The sequence below is a fragment of the Danio aesculapii genome, chromosome 13, assembly GCF_903798145.1.
Source record: "Danio aesculapii chromosome 13, fDanAes4.1, whole genome shotgun sequence".
Taxonomy (NCBI): Eukaryota; Metazoa; Chordata; class Actinopteri; order Cypriniformes; family Danionidae; genus Danio; species Danio aesculapii.
The window spans coordinates 48,294,314-48,304,956 of NC_079447.1; positions in this window are offsets into that span (position 1 = coordinate 48,294,314).

Below are 10,643 nucleotides of genomic sequence, written 5' to 3' on the forward strand. Positions count from 1 at the left end.
TCGGGAAGTGCTGAAAGAAGGCTGGTATACTTCAGAACAGTCAGAATAAAGTGTGTTCAGGGACAAAGGAGGTCACACGCTCATAAAAAGGAAAGGTTTTCACAGTGATACCATAGAACAGGCATGTCCAAACTCGGTCCTGGAGGGCCAGTGTCCAGCAAAGTTTAGTTCCAACCCCAATCAGACACACCTGGGCTAGCTAATCAAGCTCTTACTAGGCTTTCTAGAAATATCCTTGCAGGTGTGTTGAGGCAAGTTGGACCTAAAATCTGCTGGACACCGGCCCTCCAGGACCAAGTTTGGACACCCCTGCCATTTTTGGTTCCCTTTGGAACTAGAAACTACTACAAAATTTCAACTAAATTTAATATGTTTTATGGTTCTCTTGATATATTTCTCTTTTTTATAATTTTATTTAACTCTTTTCCATAACATATTGATTGGGGTGTACTAAATTTTGCGCTGTGATCTTAAAATATCTTGTTAGATTCTATAGTTCCAGTTTTGGCTTTGGTAAAGATCATAGCAGGTACAGTAGGGTAGTGTAAAAAGTACCAAAGGACCAGAGTTACATCATTCGATCATTCATTTTCCTCCACAGCGGAATGAACAACCAAGTATTTCAGCATATGTTTAACGCAGCAGATGCCCTTCCAGCCTCAACCCAGTACTGGGAAACACCCGTACACACTCATTCACACAAACTCATACACTACGGCCGATTTACTTCATTCAATTCATCTGTAGTGCAAGTGTTTGGACTGTGGGGGAAACCGGAGCACCTGGAGGAAATCCACGCCAACATGGGGTGAACATGCAAACTCCACACAGAAATGGCAAACCGGGACTTGAACCAGTGACCTTTTTGCTGTGAGGCGACAATGCTAATCACTGAGCCAGAGTTACATCAAAGTAAAAAAAAGAATTTGTGGTCTCAATATTTTTGCTTTGTGTGTATCTATTGTTTTCTTGACCACAATAAATTTGTTTTCATTCAATGTTCCCCACTGGTGGAATGATCTTCTCATTACCACACGGACTGCGGATTCACTGGTATCCTTTAAATGATAACTAAAAACCCATCTTTTCCGAGAGCACCTTAACCCTGGTGAATAAAACCAAGACCGCTTTTATCTCCCCCACCTCACCACACACCAACCCAAAATAGTATCAATTCTAAGTGTGCCGCACATAAGTGAGTGGGCATAACAAACCACCTGTAGAAAACACTTATTTATCTCACTAGCACATTAACCGACACAAACACTGCATTTATGAAGAGTGTTTCACACAGGTGTGTGGGCTTGACAAACTGGGTACTGGATTCAAGCCTCGGCTGGGTCAGTTGGCGTTTCTGTGTGGAGTTTGCATGTTCTCCCCGTGTTCGCGTGGGTTTCCTCTGGGTGCTCCGGTTTCCCCCACAGTCCAAAGCCATGTGGTATAGGTGAATTGGGTATCCTAATATTGACCATAGTGTAAGAGTGTGTGTGTGTGTGTGTGTGTGTGTGTGTGTGTGTGTGTGTGTGTGTGTGTGTGTGTGTGCGCGTGTGCGTGTGTGTGTGTGTGTGTGTGTGTGTGTGTGTGTGTGTGTGTGTGTGTGTGTGGGTGTGTGTATGTGAATGTTTATAATTGTTTCCCAGTGATGGGTTGCGGCTGGAAGGGCATCCGCTGCGTAAAACATGTGCTGGATATGTTGGCTGTTCATTCCGCTGTGGCGACCCCAGATTAATAAAGGGACTAAGCCGAAAAGAAAATGAATGAATGAATGATTAAATGATCAACACGTGTAAAAGTGGCAAATTAAACATTTCCACTAAACAGTGAAGGTTATTTGCATTCTTGTTTTGTCAGTTTTTTTGTAGAAACTATGCAGTGGCCTATTTTATGTCATTTAATGCAATTGCATCTGAAATAACTTCAAAATTACTAATGTTAACATTAATACTAATTAATTATTGTTATTATTGTTGTTGTTGTCAGTCGTTAATACTGTTGTCCTTTTCACTATCATTACATTACTATCATTGTTGTCATTCCTTACCATTAATTTTTTTTTTCTCTCTACCTATTTTATAAATATAAACATATATATATATATATATATATATATATATATATATATATATATATATATATATATATATATATATATATATATATATATATTTAATGATGGTTATACATGTTATGTGTGTATATATATATATATTTTTTTTTTTTTCTGTATGTATGTACTTAGACTATCCACCTAGATACCTTTACATGCACATACGCACACATTGTGTTTTCATGTTTTTTGTTGTTTTGTTCACTTTGTATGTGATCCCATTTTGTGTACTACTTGCATATTCTAATTTAAAAAATAAAATAAATAATAATTAATATTATTATTAAATAACTTCGAAATAACGGCCAATTGGCCACTTTTTCCAGTGAAAAGTCTATATACGTCTCCCAATACATTACTAATTTTATTATACTTAAATATTTAAATACTTTAAATGTAACCTTACGCATTAACTTGAGCAGCTGTTTTCCCAAGCAAACTTTTTCTGTTTCGCCGATGCAGTGGTGTGGCTTTGTTTTTAATATGGTCATATTTTCTGCATGAGCACATCAAGGTTAGCTGGAGAAACAAATTCTGATCTCTTTTTTTTTTTTTTATAATTATTGTTTTGGGTTTTTTCAGCTTTAATTGATAGGACAGTGGAGAGTATTGACAGGAAAGTGTGGGGAGCAGAAGGCTCAGCATAGCACCACGAGGCAGGAATCGAACTCAGGTCGCCGTGAGCACCGTAGTGCATGTGTCAATGCACTAACCACTACACCACTGGTGCCAACACTCATCTCCTATTTAAGATGTTGCCATGATGACTCGTAATATCTGTGCTCCATTGATAATGCCTTTTTATAGTTGCTATGTGTGCGCTTAACTCTGAGTTGGTCTACTCAAAGTTGATTGACGCAACTCAGATCAGCTATTCTGAAAATTACGTTTTTAATCTCTCAGTAAGTCAACTCAGAGTTCAAGCTTAAACTCGGAGTTGGTTTAAACTCCTTACTAAAACAGGCACCTGCTCAGCTTTTAGAGTGAAAGAAATGATAATATCTCATTCATCTCCACTTTGAACGCATGGAACAGATCTATTACACTGTAAAAAAGCTAGGTTCCACACAATTCCTTTATGTTGTCCCAACGCTAATGGATTAAGTAAGCTAATTTTACAAATTTAAGTTGATTGAACATAAAACAATGAAGTTGTCTCCTAAAAAACCTAAAGAATTGAGTTGATTCAGCTCGTTTTATATAAGTAGTTTGAACAAGCAGCAGAAAGTGAATAACTGCATTCTGCCTGTTTTACAGCACTTTAGACTGAAACAGTTCATACCATCCATGTCTCTCCAATCCTCCCTACAGCATAGCTCAATCAAACCCTATACTGTCAGGACCCGACGGCGGCATACTAACATGCTCTCCAACACAACACTCAGCGTGCCCTCCCACAACCCGTGTAAAACAGCAAAAACAGCGCACGTCTGCATTAACAGCGCATGCTCGGGCCTTGTTCCCGACGGCACCGCATTAATTCACTTTCATGGTTATTTACAGGTCAGGGATGACGTGTAAACGGGCTAGAGTGTGTCTTTAGTCGCGAAGGCTGAACTCCGGGCCTGGCTGCATGGTAAATAATGAGCTCCCATGGGTCGTAGCTGTGCTGCCCTGGAGTCCATGTCCCCAAAACTGCGGGCTCCTCATTACTTCAACACGAAACCAATCCAGCGCCCTGCCTGCTTCCATTGTTGGGGTAAACTGAGGCTTAGCAGCTCCGAGGGCGAAGGCTCATAATCCCGCGCTAAGAGCTGAAGGTAGACGCAACAGTTCCTGCCATTTTAAAATTTCATTGTGTTACTGTGTCTAGGTAAAATATTCAGTCTGACAGCATAATTGCCTAATTCCCCCCATAGCCTGTTTCTAAATGGACTGACAGCTTTGCTTGGACGACAAAACAGATAATTTGACAACTGCGACATTTTCTGTTGTACTGAACTGTTGTATATGGCAAGTACGGTTGCAAATTTAAATAAACTTGTGCGGTGAAGTAAACAAGTAAGCACTGGGAATGTAAACTACCATTTCAAATTTAATATTGTGAAATATTGTTCAATTTCCAAATAACTGTTTTCTATATGAACATTTTCTTCAGACTGATCGCCAAAACTAATTTCAGCATACGTTACGGTTCAGGGATCCTTCAAAAATCACTCTAATGTATTTCTGAAAACAGTAATGCTTTTTTAAAGGGTTAGTTCACACAAAAATGAAAAATAAATGATCAATTACTCACCCTCATGTTGTTCCAATGGCCATGTGACCTTAGTTCATCTGGGTAACACAAATTATGATATTTTAGATGAAATCCTGGAGCTCTTTTATCATCTATAGACCTGATCCTGAGTTTTTTTAAAGTCCAGAAAAAAAAAAACACCATCAAAAAATTCTATGTGATTTCAGTGGTTCAACTGTAATTGCATAAAGTTCCATTAGTGCTTCAGTGTGCCAAAAAATCCAGTAAAAATTATTTTGTTTGCTAGTGTGTATTTGCTATAGGCAACGTTCCGTATTGCCATTAGATTCAGCAACAAGCAAAAAATGCCTGTAATTATTGCCCATAATAAATTCACAGTGATATCTAATGGGAAGACACCCATGAACTGTCATTTTTACCGGGGGGGGGGGGGGGGTGGGGGGGGGGTCACATTTTGTACAATCATTTTATTTGGACAACAAAAGAGATGATTTACAAAATGCAATATTTTCCCAAAATCATTATGTCTGGCAAATAAACTGGATTATCCATTTACTGTGAGCAATACACTACACATATTGCCAGATTCAGCAGCTCTTATTAAATGCACACTCTTACAAGACATGCGCAAACAAAGTTTTTTGTATTTTCAAATTTTGTACAAATTATTCAAATAAGACTATATGACATGCCTCAATGCCTTTTCCCGCCAGAGGAAGTGACACGCTTTTTCTATCAGTGCTTTAAAGATCATTATACCTTTTTATAATTAACATAACAGAGTTGGTCAGGATGTAATGATGGACACAAAATGTTAGTTTTTTTATGACTGGAATTTCAAATAATACTAAAAGTTACATTTTTAAAATGAACACTACGAGGGAGTATGACGCTGTTCCTCTTCACGCTTACCAGCTGACCACTTACCTCCATATGGACGGCTTTCTTGCTGTTACCAGTGTGTCCAGTTGGCTCGTCATGTATGTCGGTGGACTTGAGATGCAGCGAGGAGCTGACCATGATAATGGAGTTCAAATCTGGTGAAGAAGGTTTCCAGAAAGCAGGTGAAACAAAAACAGAAGCCAAAAAATAAAATAAATGTGTAAATAACAGGGTGAGAATGTGGTAAAAATCAGGCGAGGACTTTTCTTTTTCTGGATTGCTTTTCACATTTTTCGGTTGGATTTAGAGAAGTGGGTGGGCGCTGGTCAATCTGTGCTTTTTAAAATACTGTTGGTTGGGTTTAGGGAAAGAGGAGGGAGGGTCAGTCGATCGGTCATTCATTCAGTTAGTCAACAGTGGCCTCTGGTGGATTTACGTGATAACAGCAGGCGTAAATGGCACTCGCGAGAGAAATTTGAGATCTCAAAAAGCACACACAGTGGCCTCTGGTGAATTCGCGAAAACAAAAACTGCAAAAAAACGTAGCTCCTGGGACGTATTTGGTACTATCCTGATATGTATATAAGAGTACGTTTTCAGAATGAGCCTGGGTTGAAAATTAGACTTAATTATAGATAAGTGAATCTAAATGTGTGATCCAGGAGGCAATCAAAAATAAGTATAGTGGGGGTCTTTAGGTTAATATTTTCAATACAAAATTTCCCTGTTTATATAAAAAAATTAATTATATTTTAAAATGGTTTATTTAGGAGATGGAAAACATGCGATTCTAATTTCTCCCCTATGGCATACCCACATAAAGCTGTTATTATACTACATAGCAAATCTCAGTTCCCAAGTGTTTATATTATTATTATTTGGATTGTTAAAACACTATTCATGAAACAATTCTCCATGTTCTCACAACTATAAACACAATCTGAAAACTATACACCAACTTCCACATAAGCTTCCAGGTCAAAAACAAATATTCCAGTCAAAAAATACTCTCTTGAGTCAAAATCAAATGTTGGAATGAAGATGATGCACAAACCTAACAAAAACACAAGTGGGTTGGACCAAATGCCCTCAAAAGTATATCAATACCAGTGAGTTTTGACCTTGTGGGGAATTTGTATTTAATTTTTTTAACACAGAATAAAGAGTTTTGAAAATGTACAAATTCAGATTGTTTTGTATTGTAAGAATGGGTTTTAAACCACAGCGGTTCGAACTATAGTTCTGCAGAATGACTAAAAAGTTATCAGTATTGATGGTAAAATCTGTACATTCTAGTCAAACCATTCTTCTGCAATCTTATACCAAAAACGGAAATAAGGGCATTATTAATAGCTATAAATATGTGAAAACGTTGATATTATGTGATTGTATTGTATTGCAATATGGAGCAATTAAGTGTTGATTTTAAATCAAAAGTAATTCACAAATACTAGAAAATGAAATGATTTAATTACAATAATTCTCTATGGTTACAACTGAATTATCTACAAATAACTGTCTAAAATGATAAAATATGATATGATAAAGCATATGGTATAAATTGTACCCAGCTTAAATGTAAAATTAAAGTTACCAGAGGTAGAAGGAAAGACACAGGGGAGGGAGAGACAAAGAGAGCGGGCCCAGAAGTTAGCCTAATTGCAGTAGAGTCAGAGAAGATAGACTCCAGAGGAGGAGAGGAGCAGAGCAGTAAAGCAGACCAGGAAAACACAGGCTTGGAAAAGGAGCGGCCAGGAAAAGAGCCAGGGCGGCGTTTGACCACCTATTTTGTATCTTTCTTGACCATGTGACCAAAGCCCAAATACTGAGACATTCAAACTGACCAATCAACATGTGACCACATCGTAAAACCCCCAAAGTCCACATACCAGGCCCTGATCTTATCAGTATCTGCCTTTGGAGTCAGTATGGACCTTCTTGAGTCAAAAACACATGTTTTGTCATATAAACAAAAGCATATGATAATTTAGCCTCTTACAGTATTAGGGTGAGGTTTAGGGGTAGGGTTGGGTATAGGGGGATAGAATGTACAGTACATGGGACATACGCATAAAGATAACTGTACAAATGTGTGTTTACAGTTTATCAAAATTATTCTTAATTATTTTTAAATATTTCCCAAATTATGTTTAACAGAGTAAGGAAATTTTCACAGAATGTCTGATAATATTTTTTCTTCTGGAGAAAGTCTTATTTGTTTTATTTCTACAATAAAAGCAGTTTTACATTTTTTAAACTACCTTTTATGGGCAATATTATTAGCCCCCTTAAGCAATATTTTTTTCTATTGTCTACAGAATGAATAACACAATCTCACGGCAATTCGAGACTTTTTTATTTAGTGGATAATTCATACGAATTTGTACGATCTTATTCGTACAATGACGGTTGGGTTTAGGGGTGGGGTTAGGTGCCACGCCTCCTTTTTAAAATCGTACAATTTCGTACGACTGAACTCCTACGAATTCGTACGAATTAGCCACTAAACTGACAAAACGTAAAATACTTTCGTTTTCTCGTGAGATCAGGCTGGAACAAACCATCATTATACAGTGACTTGCCTAATTACCCTAACTTGCCTAATTAATCTAGTCAACCCTTTAAATGTCACCTTAAGCTGAATACTAGTATCTTGAATAATATCTAGTAAAATATTATGTACTGTCATGATGGCAAAGATAAAATAAATCAGTTATTAGAGATGAGTTATTAAAACTATTATGTTTAGAAATGTGTTGAAAAAACAGATTAAACAGAAACAGAACCGAAACCGTTAAACAGAAATTGGACAGAAAATATATATACAGGAGGGCTAATAATTCTGACTTCAACTGTGTTTCCTGTGGGTTTGTGCATGTGGCAGACAGTTAGGGATGCATTTGTTTTCCTGGCAAAGCATTCATTGTGAGAAGTAGAAAAAAAACAAGGGTCCGCAACACCTGAATGCAATTCCTCAGATTGCAGATGATATAAGCAGAACATTTTCATGCCAGTGGAAATGTGAGCTCTCACCAGCTGGCTTGGCCAGACCTTAGCCTCCAAATTCTATCCATCTGTTAGCTGACTCCCATGCCGCACTTCAAGGGCTCCTTCTGGGGAGTGTGGGACACTGTGAAGAGCACGAGAGAGGCCGGCCTGTTCTGGTTTTGATCTGGACCGAAGGAAAAAGAGCGAGAGAGAGAGAGTCCAAATCTGGCAACGCACAGCCCCAGTGCTTCATGCATGCAGCCTGAAGTCATATCAGAATTATCGTATTTATGTGATGAGTGCACGTGAACTCCACCGCAACATCGTAATTACGCTGCTTTCAAGTCCCCCTGGGAAGGTCCTACTTACGAGTTCGGAAGTTGTAATTATAATGTCATTTAAGTTCAAGTGAATTTGGGAGCAATACAAAGGATTTTCTGTCCATTTTCATTTTTTATGTCTTTTTTCTTGACTTCCTGGATTTATTTACACACCACTTATGCCAGAAAATAAAGAGCAAAGGGTGTACATTAGACATGTAACTGATGTGTTGCTAACACTTTCATTTAAGGTGACGTAGTTACACATATTCCATGCACTTACTATAGTAATTATAATCAATTATGCATAATTACACAAATCTAAACCACATTCTAACCCCAAACACAGAGTACATGTAAATCAATAATATTACTTAAAAGTGCCGTTTTTAAGTTTTTGACTCTTCTAAAGTATAAAAATACCATAATATGTTTGCAGATATTTAAGAAACATGCTAAGTGAACATTCTTGTTTATCTAAAAAAAACTCTGCTGACGTCAGATATTCTGCTTTGTCTTTGTTTTGGTTATTTTAACCCGCCCACCTCCACCTTAGCCAATTATATTTCAGCACCCTGGGTTGCCTACATGGAAAACAGCATATTTCATTCATTCAGTCATGAAGGCTCTTAAAGCATGCGGCCATGACCGAAATGCAACCTGTGGTGGACAGTGGCAGACTCCTATATGAGACACAGATTCAGAGTTCCACATGAGATGGTTACTAATTACATTTACATTTAGTCATTTAGCAGACGCTTTTATCCAAAGCGACTTACAAATGAGGACAAGGAAGCAATTTACACAACTATAAGAGCAGCAGTGAATAAGTGCTCTAGACAAGTTTCAGGTGCGTAAAGTCTAAGAAGCAAAGCATTAGTAATGTTTTTTTTTTTTTGAGAGAGAGAGAGAGAGAGAGAGAGAGAGAGAGAGTACAGTTAGTGGTATAGCCAGAGAGGCAATTACAGATTAGGAAGGAAAGTGGAGACTAAACAGTTGAGTTTTTAGTCGTTTCTTGAAGACAGCAAGTGACTCTGCTGTTCTGATGTAGTTAGGGAGTTAATTCCACCAACTGGGCAGATTGAATGCGAGAGTTCGGGAAAGTGATTTCTTCCCTCTTAGGGATGGAACCACGAGGCGACGTTCATTCACAGAACGCAAGTTTCTGGAGGGCACATAAATCTGCAGAAGTGAGAGCAGATACGAAGGAGCAAAGCCAGAGGTCGCTTTGTAAGCAAACATCAGAGCTTTGAATTTGATGCGAGCAGCAACTGGCAGCCAGTGCAAACGGGTGAGTAGCGGAGTGACATGTGCTCTTTGGGGGTTCATCAAAGACCACTCGTGCTGCTGCCTTCTGAAGCAGCTGAAGAGGTTTGATAGAGTTAGCTGGAAGCCCGGCTAGCAGAGAGTTGCAATAATCCAGTTTGAAGAGAACAAGAGCTTGAACAATGAGTTGAGCTGTATGTTCAGATAGGAAGGGTCGGACCTTTCTGATGTTATAGAGTGCGAATCTGCAAGATCGAGCAGTTCTAGAAATGTGGTCAGAGAAGTTTAGTTGGTCATTAATCGTTACTCCAAGGCTTTTTACCGTTTTGGATGCAGTAATGGTTGCCCCATCCATCTGGATTGAAAAGTTATGGTGTAGAGTCGGGTTGGCAGAAACTTTAAGCATTTCCGTTTTTATTAGCAAATAATTAGCAAATAATATAAATATTGTGAACATAAACATTAGGTGAGAGGTTACATTTTAACCTCTTGTCCTAACAACACGCTACGTGACAAGATTTGCAGTGATAAGCAATTGGGCTGTTTGCACCAGACAAAACACGACAGAAATATAAACACAGTTATTCAGAAGCACAGAATAGTGCACTCACTGCACTCCAACGAAATGGTAAAGTTTATAATTTAATGAATGCATATTAAACCTCTTTAACATTATTCAATGTACATGCTGAACCACTGATATGTGTTGGTTTGCACTGAGTCTCAGTTCTAAAGTTCAATTTCAAGCGATTTATTTTATTTTCTAGATCTGAGGTGAACTGTCTGCTGCTGCTTTCAGTAGTATGGCAATAAATGTCATGTAAAATTGCATTCAGACTGACATTTAACACTAAATAAAGTACATGAGATGTACCTGAGG